At 45.8% G+C, this 14,358-nt stretch overlaps 1 long non-coding RNA gene across 1 annotated transcript; it reads right to left on the bottom strand.

Moving 5' to 3' along the window:
* Positions 1-11,142: 11,142 nt before the first annotated feature.
* On the bottom strand, positions 11,143-14,339 carry LOC122929406. The gene is made up of 2 exons (XR_006387971.1): positions 14,130-14,339; positions 11,143-12,216 (listed from the first exon to the last, which is right to left on the bottom strand). It is a non-coding gene; the product is annotated as an uncharacterized LOC122929406 (long non-coding RNA).
* Positions 14,340-14,358: the final 19 nt, after the last annotated feature.

The following is a 14,358-nucleotide window of genomic DNA, read 5'->3' as shown; positions in this document are numbered from 1 at the left end:
GTCATAAACACTTATTTAAGACACATTCTTACCAGTAAGATAAGAACTGAGCTATATATAATAGGTGTGTAGGAGGTTGGAGATCGGGAGCCCATCAGATGAGCTGGCTGATGGAGCAGAGAGAAAATTCAGATCCTGCAATAAGAGCATCTCAGTCCCTGTACAGAGAAAAGGACTCCATATCTACTATATAAAGCTGTAGTGTGTATGTATGTCTGCTAAAGGAATCCGCACCGTCGCATTTACAATCACAAAATTTGGCACACAGGTACATCAGGTGTCCAGGAAGGTTTTAGACCAGGTCTCTAGGATGTACCCGTTCCTGAGATAGTACCAAAAAAAAAGCATTAGCCAATAGCAGCTTGGTCACATGACCCTTATCAGCCAATAGAATTTTGCAGGTGCTCCTGGTTTCCATAACAACCCAGCCATTTATCTTCACTGCCGTAGGAGAGCTTTAAAGGAAATCTGTCACCAGGATAATTGCTATTCAAGTAAAGCCATGGCCTAATAGCACTTAGTACCTTATTTCCAGATGTGCCTTTGTTCCAGCAATAGATGTTTTTATTCTCTGAAAATCCAAGTTTATTGAGTATGGAAATAAGCCAGTAAGGTGCCCAGAGGGGTGTCACTCTTGCAGGAAGGAGCCCAGACACGACCCCTGCCACAATGTGTCCAACCTCAAAAGACTTAAAACCTTGCCCCCAGGTCCAGCAAGCCACGCCTCTACCACCTGAGCTGACAGGGATTGAAAAAAATGAAGGTAAAAATCAACTTCTGTCAGCTGCAGGGGTGGGAGGGAGGGTGACTTTCTCCCTGCAGCTCACACTCAGACAGCACAGTGATGCTGTCTTAGAGTGAGCTGTTCAAAAGGACACGCCCACTCCTCAGCCGACTGAGATTGAAAAAACTGAAGTTAAAAATAAACTTTTAGGTCCAGCTAAGCCACGCCCCAATCTGGTTAGACCATGCCCCCTCCACTCAGCCGAGAGGGATTGAAAAAAATGAATGTAAAAATAAACTATCAGCTGCAGAGGTAGGGTGACTTTCTCCCTGCAGCTCACACTCAGACAGTAGAGTGCTGCTGTCTTAGAGTGAGCTGTTCAAAAGGACACTCCCCCGATCCAGTAAAGGCCACTGTTAAGAGGACGGGCCCCTGTGGAGGTCACTGTCAAGGGGGTGGTATGCTGTAAAAGTCACTGTTAAAGGGGAAGGCTGCTGTAAAGGTCAAAGTTCAGGGGGTTGGCTGCTGTGAAGGTCCAATTTTAAGGGATGTGTCAGTGTTAAGGGGTGGGGGGTGCTGTAGATGTCACTTACAGTGTATAGCGTTGATATCTTTTAATGACACACACTAACATTAAATGAAATAGATTAAATATACCTGAGCGAAGCCGGGTCCTTTAGCTAGTTTTTAATAAAGATTAATTTAAAAAATGATTTTTAGCTCATAATGAGCACAATGCAATAATTTTTTTTTTAAATGCCCCCAAAGGTGCACATACACTCAACCATGTGTGTTTTGTGGTCCTCAAATCGCAGATTCTGCATACCATTTTTTTTTCTCCTCCCAAGCTCCTGTAGAAATCTCCCATCCTTGTCCGCAAAACGTGCATACACATCTTTTGCGGCCCCAATTGAAATGAATGGGTCCGCATCCAATCCAAAAAATGCGGATCGGATGCAGACTGAAAATACGGTCGTGTGCATGAGGCCTTACAGAGATGCAGCTTATGGTGAGATTCTTACAGCCTATGCTTCCTGGGAGAGTTACCCAAATGAATTCTCCTGTAAGGCCGAATGCACACGGCCGTGAACGGTCCGCAGGTAAAACGGGCTGGATTCCTCCTGAGAGCAGGAATCCAGCCCGTGTTACCACGGACCGCTCATGGCCGTGTGCATTCGGCCTAATAGAAAGAAAACTCTAGTGCCACCTGTAGGTAAGTCTGTGTCTGACCCTTTAAAGAACCTAACTGGTCAGAACAGAGATCTTTCACACCCAGGACTGTGTGTTTATAACAATTTGACTGCCACTATATTCACTGCAAAGAAGGTTTCTCCGCCACCCCATCAGTAGGACACGTGACTACTGTACTATATTGTATGTTAGTAGCTGCAGCAGGATCTGTCCCTCAGCATATAGCCAATTTCACATGAGCTTGTTGGGTCCGGTAAATGCGCTCTATGTGCTGGATGCATTTCCCAGACACTGCTCCTCTTACTGAACTGATTTCTGATGCTGTGAATTCCTATCTGACCGTGGGTCTACTGCACTGTACTCTGAGCATTATGTGGAAATAATCATGATGCAATAAGTGGCCATCGCTCCTTTTCCAGACCCAACGCACTCATGTGAAACCGGTCCATGACACTGGATGCTGTCAGAGCACAGCAGCAGGAAAATGTGAACGTACCGAAATCAGCCATTACCTGTCACTGAGCCCACATTGTCATACAAGGTGCATGTAGGTTATCAGGAGAACCTTGTCGGTTTACTGTGCAGCTATAATGTACAGTAATAACCAGTCACATTAAATAAAAAATCCCGACATTCAATCTCCACCCCGAATAAAGCACACCGCCTACAGCTCCAGCCTATGCAGAAGGAACCTTATAATACAACCATTACTGCGGGAACTAAAGGGACGCGTCCACATTTTTTTATTAATTTTTTTATCGCATATTGACATACTTGAACATTCTGTGCAATTAATATCTTTTATACGATGATTTTCTCTTAAGTTTCTGTCCAGTACAAACCACTCGGTGCACTCTTCTTCCTCACGCCTGGTGATTAACAGGTCCAGGCAAGATGACTATTCAGGAACTTGGTCCTGTCACTCAGGAAGGCAGGCAGTGGATGCAGGAGGAGCAGAGTGGCTTGGATTCTCCCTCCGTGCACTGAACTGCTCATTAGCATATATATTAAAAGAACGTTTTCTCCTTAATAAAGCAGGACCATCCCTACCAGGGGATGGGTCACAGGGTTGATATTCCTGACAGATGCTTGATAACCAGTTTCAGATGAGCTAGTTCTTTGTGGGAGGGTGGTTTCCCAGCCTGAACTCTGCTCCTATGGAAGGACTTCACAGCATTGTAATGATTTATAATGCTGTGTGTCCCTGCCCAACATCAGCGATCATGAATTGTACTGACATAATGCCGTCAGTACAGTTCATTACAGCCTATGTAGGGCAGAGATACGCAATGTTATAAATCATGATAATACCACAAGGGCCTCTCACAGGAGCAGAGTTCAGGCCGGAAATATTGGATTACACTTACTGGTAATAGTTTATTTTTTTGAGCCTATGACAGCACCCCTGGAAAGACCTCGACCTCCTCCTCCGAACCGCCTTTTAAAAGAGGGATCCTCCCCTCTACCTCCAGTCCTTTCTCAAGAACTAAGAAACATAACATTACTCTCTAATCTATGTACAGTCAGGTCCATAAATATTGGGACATCGACACAATTCTAACATTTTGGCTCTATACACCACCACAATGGATTTGAAATGAAACAAATAAGACATGCTTTACCTGCAGACTGTCATCTTTAATTTAAGGGTATTTCCATCCAAATCAGGTGAACGGTGCAGGAAGTAAAACAGTTTGCATATGTGCCTCCCACTTGTTAGGGGGCCAAAAGTAATGAGACAATTGGCTTCTCAGCTGTTCAATGGCCAGGTGTGTTATTCCCTCATTATCCCAATTACAATGAGCAGATAAAAGGTCCAGAGTTCATTTCCAGTCTGCTATTTGCATTTGGAATCTGTTGCTGTCAACTCTCAAGATGAGATCCAAAGAGCTGTCACTATCAGTGAAGCAAGCCATCATTAGGCTAAAAAAACAAAACAAAGCAAACCCATCAGAGAGATGGCAAAATCATTAGGCGTGGCCAAAACAACTGTTTGGAACATTCTTAAAAAGAAGGAAAGCACCGGTGAGCTCAGCAACACCAAAAGACCTGGAAGACCACGGAAAACAACTGTGGTGGATGACCGAAGAATTCTTTCCCTGGTGAAGAAAACACCCCTCACAACAGTTGGCCAGATCAAGAACACTCTCCAAGAGGTAGGTGTATGTGTGTCAAAGTCAACAATGAAGAGAAGACTTCACCAGAGTTAATACAGAAGGTTCACCCCAAGATGTAAACCATTGGTGAGCCTCAAAAACAGGAAGGCCAGATTAGAGTTTGCCAAACGACATCTAAAAAAGCCTTCACAGTTCTGGATCAACATCCTATGGACAGATGAGACCAAGATCAACTTGTACCAGAGTGATGGGAAGAGAAGAGTATGGAGAAGGAAAGGAACTGCTCATGATCCTAAGCATACCACCTCATCAGTGAAGCATGGTGGTGGTAGTGTCATGGCATGGGCATGTATGGCTGCCAATGGAACTGGTTCTCTTGTATTTATTGATGATGTGACTGCTGACAAAAGCAGCAGGATGAATTCTGAAGTGTTTCGGACAATATTATCTTCTCATATTCAGCCAAATGCTTCAGAACTCATTGGACAGCGCTTCACTGTGCAGATGGACAATGACCCAAAGCATACTGCAAAAGCAACTAAAGAGTTTTTTAAGGGAAAGAAGTGGAATGTTATGCAATGGCCAAGTCAATCACCTGACCTGAATCCGATTGAGCATGCATTTCACTTGCTGAAGATAAAACTGAAGGGAAAATGCCCCAAGAACAAGCAGGAACTGAAGACAGTTGCAGGAGAGGCCTGGCAGAGCATCACCAGGGATGAAACCCAGTGTCTGGTGATGTCTATGCGTTCCAGACTTCAGGCTGTAATTGACTGCAAAGGATTTGCAACCAAGTATTAAAAAGTGAAAATTTGATTTATGATTATTATTCTGTCCCATTACTTTTGGTTCCTTAACAAGTGGGAGGCACATATGCAAACTGTTGTAATTCCTACACCGTCCACCTGATTTGGATGTAAATACCCTCAAATTACAGCTGACAGTCTGCAGGTAAAGCACATCTTGGTTGTTTCATTTCAAATCCATTGTGGTGGTGTATAGAGCCAAACATGTTAGAATTGTGTCGATGTCCCAATATTTATGGACCTGACTGTATATTTAAATCTTTTTTTTTTTTTTTTTTACCGTTTTGTAAATACTTCCCCCTTTCTTTGGGGGAATGGGAATAAACCATGTGCTGTCATAGGCTCAAAGAAAAACGGTAAGTGTAATCCAATATTTCTCTTTCGCCTATGACAGCAACCCTGGAGACTAGGCAAGAATCCTATCTGGGGTAGGACCACAGTCTGAAGCACCTTTTTACCTTAAAAAGGTAGCTGTAAGTCTATAGTGCCTAAAAAAAAAAAAAAAAAAAGTATGATGAGAACTCCAGGCAGCTGCCCTACAAATCTGCTTAATTGAAGCTGAAGCTCTCTCTGCCCTTGATGTGGAGACTGATCGTGTAGAGTGAGCCGCAAACCCTGAGGGCGGAACAACTCCCTTAGAAGAGTAGGCTAAGGGAATGGCCTGCCTGATCCACCTAGCAATAGACTGAGAAGAGGCAGCAGAACCCTTCCTAGTTCCCTGAAATAAAAGCAGCAGAAGAGAGGAGGCCCTCCAAGGCTGAGTGACCTTGAGATATTGTAAAATACACCTCCTAATATCTAGGGCCAGTGTTTCCCAACCAGTGTGCCTCCAGCTGTTACAAAACTACAACTCCCAGCATGCCCGCACAGCCAAATGCTGTCCGGGCATGCTGGGAGTTGTAGTTTTGCAACAGCTGGAGGCACACTGGTTGGGAAACACTGGTCTAGGCAATGGAACTCTGATTCTTTCTCATTCTTAGGGGAGGCACAGAAGGAAGGTAACACTATCTCCTGAGAACGTTGAAAATGAGAAGAGACTTTGGGCAATAAAAGAAGGATCAGGAGAAATCACTACCCGATCCTCCAAGATAACCAAATAGGGGGGGGGGGGGGGGGAATCAGCAGAGAGCGCAGTGATTTCACTAACCCTTCTAGCCGAGGTAATGGCAAGCAAGAAAGCAAGCTTTAGGGAGATATTATCAGTCGGCTCAAAGGGGTCCGAAGAGAGAGCAGAGAGGACCAAGTTTAAATCCTAAAGAGGGGTTTTAACTTTAGAGACCAGGGATAATTTGGACACAGCTGTAACAAATCTCTTGACCCAGGGATGTTCTGCTAGTCTAAACTCAAATAAGGCACTTAAAGCAGATATCTGGACCTTTAAAGTTCTAGTCCTGAGTTTTTTCTTCCAACCTTCCTGTAAGAATTCTAGCATGAGTGGAATGTCAGGAACCTCTAACACATCCACAGGTCTATTGACGAATCTGAAAAAGGACTTCCAAACTCTCAGATAGATCTCAGAAGTAACCCTCTTTCGACTGGCCAACAGAGTGTTAACTACCTCTTCAGAAAGACCTTTTTAAAATCTCCCTCTCAAGAGCCAAGCTCGTGAGACTCCGGAAGCACCCATTTGGTTGCTAATGACATCCTGCAGAGCCCGGAGAACCAAACTCTTTTTGGCCAGAAGGGGGCTATAACTATTACAGTTGCTTCCTCTCTGATCTTTTTGATAACCCTCGGTAACATTTTTAGGGGGGGGGGCATAGAAAAGGCCCTACCTCCATGATTGAGCCAATGCGTCCACTGCTCTCGGATACTCCTCCGGAGATAAGGAATAGAAAACCTCTACCTTTCTGTTCAATCTGGTGGCAAAGAGATCTATCTCCGGAATCCCGCATAATGCTGTGACCTGGTTGAAAACCACTCTCCCTGGCTTAGATTATGACGACTGAGGAAGTCAGTTTTCACATTATCCGACCCCCTTAGGTGGACTGCAGAAAGAGAGGATAGAGAAGCTTCTGCCAGACTGAATATCTGATGGGTGAGAGACATGAGGCCCTGAGCCCTTGTACCTCCCTGACATAGGCCATAGCTGTCGCGTTGTCCGAGTAGATTTTTACATTTCTGCCTCCGATAACGGGAAGACTCTGTACCAGGGCTAACCTGATTGCATGTAACTCCCTGAAATTGTGAGACTGGGATAAATCTCTGCTGTCCCAGCTTCCCTGCAACAGAAGGGACTTCCACATGGGCTCCCCAACTGGATGGACTTGCATCCGTAGTCAAAGGAAGAACTGCTTCTCTGATCCACGGGACTCCTCTTTGTAGATTTTTTAAATCCATCCACTACCTCCAGGTGCTCTGAGTCCAGAGAGAGTATACATTTGTGCCATTCCTGTAGAATTTGAAGCTGGAGAATTCTTGAATGATATTGGGCCCATTCTACCCCGGGAATCGCTGCCGTCATGAGACAAAGACATTGCTTTTCTTAGGGTAACAGACGGGCGCGAGTGAATCTGGAATCTAAATTCATCCCTAGGAAGCAGCACCTCTGGCTTGGACGTAAACTGGACTTTTCTAGATTTATCTCCCATCCTAGCTTTTCTAGAACTTCCCTCAACCAGGCAGTCTGTCCCTGAAGATCCTGACCTGACAGACACAAGAAGAATGCCATCCAGGTAAGGTATAATGAATATCTCTTTCTCCCTCACATGGGCCATCATTTCTGAAACAATCTTCGTGAACACCCTTGGAGCCTGCGAAAGCCCAAAGGGTAAGGCCTGAAACTGAAGATGTAGAACTTCCTTCCCTAATTGGATTGCTACCCTCAGAAACATCTGATGGCTGGGATGGATAGGGACATGGGTAATATGCATCCCTCAGGTTCACTGTGGCCATAAAGCAGTAAGGGAAAAGATTGCTTACTGCTGACCTGATGGACTCCATACGAAACCTCTCGTACACCAGATACTGGTTTAAGCATTTTAACTTTATTATGGTCCGAAACGAGCTATTTGGTTTCTTGATGAAAAACAGGGGAGAGTAAAACCCTTTTGTCACCTCCTGCTCTGGAACCTTTATTAACACTCTTTTCTATTAGGGAAACTACCTCTGCAATGATAGCTGACTGTTTTGTGGGATCTGACTGGTAATCTGTGACTACAAATCTCCCCTCTGGAAAGCTTTGAAAGTTTAACCTTAGGCCTTCCCTTATTACTGAGTTTATCCACGTGCTGTCGGAGATCTTCTGCCACTGATGGGCAAAAAGACAGACGACCTCCGACAGGGGGCCTGGCGTCATTGGGACTGCTTCTTTGAGGCATCTGGCCCGGAAAAAAGAAACCCCTTATTTTTTCTAGTGACACCAGAAAACTGTTTCGCTCTCTTCTTTCCCTCAAATCCTTCTTTATTAAATCTAGGAAAGAAAGACCTCCTAGGGGGTTGACTAGCAGAGGGAAAGCCTTTTTTCTTGTCGGAGGCCTTTTCTAGAAGGTCGTCAAGGACGGGGCCAAACAAAAACTCCGCCTGACACGGGATAGCACAAAGCTTTGCCTTAGAGGAAGCGACCCCATTCCAGCCCTTTAACCAGACAGCCATACGGGCAGAGTTAGATAAGGCAGAAGCTCTAACAGAAAATCATAAGGAGTCCGCAGAGGCATCAGCCAAGAAATCTAGGGCGTTGTTTATAATGGGGAAGGAGGTAAGCAACTGTTCCCTAGGGGTACCTCCTTTAATGAGGGCCTCTAACTCCCCCATCCACACCTTTAATCACCTAGCAACAGATGTAGCAGCAATGGCAGGTTTAAAAGCTGCTGCAGAGGCCTCCCAGTTTTTCTTTAAATAAACCTCTGCCCTTCTGTCCATTGGGTCCTTAAGGGAACCCATATCTTCAAAGGGGAGTACATTCTTCCTGGACACCTTAGCCACAGGAGCATCTAGCTTTGGGACCCTATCCCAAGGGGCGGAGACTTCTTTATCAAACAGATATTTCTGTTTAACAGAGGAAGGAACAAAAAACTTCCTATTGGGTCTTTTCCATTCTCTGGCCATTACTGCCTGAATGTTCTTATGTATATCAAACACTTTCCTCTTTCTAGGACCTTAAACAGAGTCCTGCACTGATTGCTGAGGTGTTTGATCATCCAACCCAATAGTAGCTCTAACCGCCCTGACTCCTGACTAGGGAGTTAGTGTCCTCCTCAGCATGAAACAGCCGTCTCCCTGCGGCCTTGTCCTCAAAAGAATCGTCAGATGACAAACACTCTCCTTCTTCCTCCAAACCAGAAAGTATATCGCTGGTACTAGAGGGGAAATCTTTAGATGCAGCAGCAGAAGTACTGGGGCGGCTTTTGATCAATCCGCTGACTCTCTGACCTCATCCTGGATCATCTGTTTAATTCTGCCCATCAAAGACGGAGCTTCCTCTTCCATTAACTTGCTGACACATCCTTGACAAAGGGGTTTAGCCCATGCAGAGGGTAGCTTCTTTTTACAGACAGCACATCCTCTTTCTTTAGCTCTGGAGGTCTTTCTGGAAGACCCCATAGACACTGATGTATCATTGGTGGTCTCAGTGCTCTCAGCGCGCTGAACCTGCTCCATTGCACCACCAGCCAGAATGGGAAACTGCCAGTTCTTCAGTCATCTTGGCAGTGAGCTGGCTGGGCTTTTTCTCCTTGGCGAGCAATGCCGGCTCCCTCCCCTTCCAGTCCGCAGCGTCAGCTTCCTCCCACCGCTTGAATCCGGAAGTAGATGCAGACACCGGCGTCCAAACACGGTCGCAGAGGTTCACATGAGTCCCAGAGAGGTAAAAACGCCCCCAGGCCCGGGAAGGGGAGCGGAAGGTGAGGGACAGAGACTGGAGCCCAGACTTTTGCAGCGGCTCCCCATGGAGACTTACGCCGCAGCGGGGTAACCCTCCTCACCGCATCAATTGCCAGGGCGCCCGCAGCTCTAGAACAACTGTAAACAGCAGATTTGATTCTCTCCTGCATCTTAAGACAGGAAACAGAACTGGAGGTAGAGTGGAGGATCCCTCTTTTAAAAGGCAGTTCTGGTTCCTGTTTCCTGTCCGGAGGAGGAGGCGGACTCTCCAGGGGTGCCGTCATAGGCAAAAGAGAAAAATCATGCTTCCACACAGAGCGCGTTTACCGCAGAGAACTCATTCGTCTGAAACTGGCCTCACTTAAGGGGCTGTCTGGTTTCAGGAGGAAACTGACAACACAGGACCAGGTAAAGCTACATGCACACGACAGAGCCATTGCAGTCACATAGCCATTTTATTTTATTTTTTTAACCAGTGGTCAGTGGCTGTCAAAAAATAGGATGTCTTATTTTTGGACGTTTTCATTGTAATCAATGGGACCATTTTTAACAGGTGCCTAGACAGTAGTGCATCTGTTTCATGGCGGTTAAAAACGGGTACAACATATGGCCTTTTTACCTCATCCACTTGCACGTGTAGAGTAGGCTTGTTGCAGGTATCGAAATTTCGATACCCAATCGATACTTTTGTCCCGTATCGATATGATACGGGGATTTTCGATTTTTTCAATACTGGCCTGTGCTGCTACGCAGTCTAGCATCTCTGAACATGAGCGCGCTTATGTTCTCTCAGCAGCACAAGGGAGAAGGAAGCGGTCTCTCCCCCCTGTGCTGCTGCTGCCACCAATGACGAGAGGGGCGGGCGCACTGCGCCACCAATGATAGGACTTTTCCTGGGTCCAGACTTTAAGTAGCAGGCTACACAGAGCGGCACCCAGAGATGTCCCAGCACTTATTAGACAGTAATGGGGCACAGCGGGCGAACGGAGCGGCGCCCAGGAATAATAGTAAGTGCTGGGACATCTCTGGGCACCGCTCTGTGTAGCCTGCTAACTTAAAGTCTGGACCCATATAAGGTGGTCTTTAACACACAATACAGGAGGCAGGTGCCGGCAGCAGAATCGCATAGCCGGCACCCTGCCTCTGACAGGGAGCTGCGATCAGCGGCAGTTAGTATCTAGTATACTGCTGCCAGTACCCGCCTCCTGTATTAAGGGTTAATTATCATTGGTGGCGCAGTGCCACATCTCAGACTTTGAAGGCATATTGATAGGAGATGGGTATAACCCTTTAAGAGAATTAGCTGAGCATCGCCCCCTCTATCCGAAACTGCCCTCAGCAAGGTGACCTGACATGTATCTAAAAAGTAAAAAAAAAATAATCACATCATGGCCTCACTCTCCGCTGTTCTACAGCTCCGCATCGATAAGACAAGGCTTCTTATCCTTGTATAAGATGTAAATGAAGAAACACATTTTCAAGATAAGGAGAAATCAACAATTTTACTTTCAAGCCCCATGTGGTTCACAGCTTACACGGGCTTCGTATGCTCAGGCATGTCACATTTAGTCAATGTCAACTACTCTCATTATCAAAGTAAAAACCATAACTTACTAAAATAAAAGAATAAAAATACACAAAAAAATACTCCACGCCATTCATATGGATGATGAGTGTCGGTTCGCGCTCCTGTAACTGTTAACAGGATGCCTGAACAATAAGAGAGGAAACTTAAAAGGAAAAATCAACCCTCCCCCACCTCCGAATCTGCAGCCATCAGTAATGTATTCAGTTTTATAATGGCCTGTGTCTCCTGTAACCAAAGGCCAATCTAGGCTTTAAAGTCGACCTGTCAACTCTCCTGACTTGCCTGATACTTGTATTCCCCATCAGATAATCCTGGCACATCGTTGAACTCTGCATTGTGCTACTACTCTGTTATTCCTCCTGGAACTGTATGAGTAAACGGATTTATCCTTTCAATTAGGCACATGGCTACTCCGTCTGACACTGTCCAGTGTTTATAGCGCAAGAGGGAGTACAATAGACCTGATTGACAAGGGAAATGGTAATGCCCAGTTGTCAACATTTTCATATCCAGGAGGAATAATAGAGGACTGGGATGACGCAGCATTCTAATTAAATGTGCTCCAGATTTGGGATTACAAGTACTTACATAGACATGTCAGGACCCAGTCCTCTTATACTTGTCTACAGTCACATGATTTGGATTAAAAAGTATCCATGAGGAGCCATGTCCATGGATTCCATGTTCCGCGTAGGAGGCTCCCGTTAAATAACACGATTCTTATGTAACAGGTTTACATGCTATATACCTAACTACTATCGCTCGCACAGCTTCAGTACCACACAATACACACTCTTCTGGGTCACATCACAATCTGTATCACTATAGGGCGGTTGCTGACGTCCCCGATCTTGCAGTGCTCAGCGGCCGGCTTTCACTCGCTGCGATCCTTGGGTTCGCGGTATTTATACTGGATGTAATCAAAGATGTCTTTCTCGCTGTCTACAGGAAGAGGTTCACCTGCCATTCCTGAGAGGAGAAATAAAAGGAGGATATTAGCTTCTACTTCTTTAGGAAACTCCTTCCAAAAAGTCCATAATTACATTGTAATTGCCACCGTGGTGAACGTCACCTAAACACACGGTGTGGCATAAAATGGTACTGAAATCCATGGAAGGTTAGGGTAGTCCTCATGCATTTCTGAGTGCCCTGGTTTAGTGGTCACTATAGGCTGCAGAAGGGGGACCTCTATGAACAAGCTACTGCCGGCCCATACACATGTCCACCCCTGCAGAAGTACATGTTATCTCAATGGATCCATAAGTATGGCTACTTTCACACTAGCGTTTTTCTTTTCCGGCATAGAGTTCCGTCACAGGGGCTCTATACCGGAAAAGAACTGATCAGGCATATCCCCATGCATTCTGAATGGAGAGTAATCCGTTCAGTTTGCATCAGGATGTCTTCAGTTCAGTCATTTTAACCGATCAGGACAGAGATAAAACCGCAGCATGCTACGGTTTTATCTCCGGCGAAAAAAAACTGAAGACTTGCCTGAATGCCGGATCCGTCCTTCCGGTCTTGCCTGATGACACCGGAAAAACGGATCCGGTATTGCAATGCATTTTTCTAGTCAGAAAAAAATGACATGCGTTTGCATACAGTTTGTCTGATCAGGCAGGCAGTTCAGGCAACGGAACTGCCTGTCGGAATCAAACAACGCAAGTGTGAAAGTACCCTAAGACAGCATTACTCACTAAGACTTCTTAGTTGGTCCAAAAGGTGGCGGTGCCAGCAGTGTTGGGCCCTAGCCTGCTGGGCTCCAGGTAGCCAAAAAGATGACCTCGGCACTCAATGTTACTTCAGTGTTTATTCACCAATCACGCATGAAGTAACACTGAAGACATTGAGTGCCGTGGCCATCTCTTCATCTTTTTGTCATCTCAATAGGAGATAAGCAGCTGACAGTGAACTGTGGCACCACTTATCTCACAGGAGGGGGGGGGCCTTAGGGGTCTATTGTTAAGTCCACATAGAAGTTATATCCACTGAGAAAAATATTAAAAGGGATTCTGTCACCAAGTTTTGGGCTATAGAGCTGCGGACATTCACGGATAGATCGCCGCTAGCATGTCCGCAATATATCTGTCCTATAGGGCTGTGTGGTTTTAATTTCTTTAAAAAAGGATTTTATAGATATGTAAATTAGTCTTGTATGTGTCAAAGGGGCTGTACTAACCTTCCTGGAGCCCAGCCGTGCCCAGACACGTCAGCCTGTGAAGGAGCCCAGCACCGCCTATGTCCTCCGAATCTCCTCCTTTCATCAACTATAGATTGCCGTAATCTCGCGATGCACGAGCTTGCGCATGCACAGTTCTTTCCCTGAGGCTGATGCCAGCACAGGGAAGGAACACTATACCGGCACTGCGCATCGCGAGATTACGGCAATCTATAGTTGATGAAAGGAGGAGATTCGGAGGACATAGGCGGTGCTGGGCTCCTTCACAGGCTGACGTGTCTGGGCACGGCTGGGCTCCAGGAAGGTTAGTACAGCCCCTTGGACACATACAAGACTCATTTACATATCTATAAAATCCATTTTTTAAAGAAATTAAGACCACACAGCCCTTTAGGACACATATATTGCGGACATGCTGGTGGCGATCTAGCAGTGCATGTCCGCATCTCTATAGCCCAAAACTTGGTGACAGAATCCCTTTAAGTGGCAAAAATCTCCCCTATTTGATTGTAAAGGAAGGCACGGAGGCCATAATGCCTGACCCAGTCCCAATAGACAACCTTGGTCTGAGGTTAGCAGGGTCCGTCCAAGGATAAAGTCCCCTGACCGTGGTCATTCAGGCTGATGTGTCTCCAGTTTACAGTGTGTACACAATGTAGACAGGAATCATAAATGTTCACAAGCAAAAGGTAACAGTGCTGACCTGTGACGCCCAGCGGGCGCAGGGTGTATTCGTTCAAGGTGAAGCCTTTCTCCAGGGCGTGTGTACGCATGTTCTTGTTGAATATATCACTGCCGGTGAAATACAGCACTCCGCAATAGTACTGATCCTTAGGAATTAACCTGATACAATGAAGTACACGTTACTTCTACCCGTTAGCAGCACATGCTTAGTCTTACAGGGGTATTTCTATCACATCGAAATACCTGTC

Source organism: Bufo gargarizans, chromosome 2 (assembly GCF_014858855.1).
Source record: "Bufo gargarizans isolate SCDJY-AF-19 chromosome 2, ASM1485885v1, whole genome shotgun sequence".
Lineage (NCBI taxonomy): Eukaryota > Metazoa > Chordata > Amphibia > Anura > Bufonidae > Bufo > Bufo gargarizans.
The sequence above is the reverse complement of the archived record's forward strand: the minus strand, read 5'-3'. Positions and strand labels throughout refer to the sequence as shown.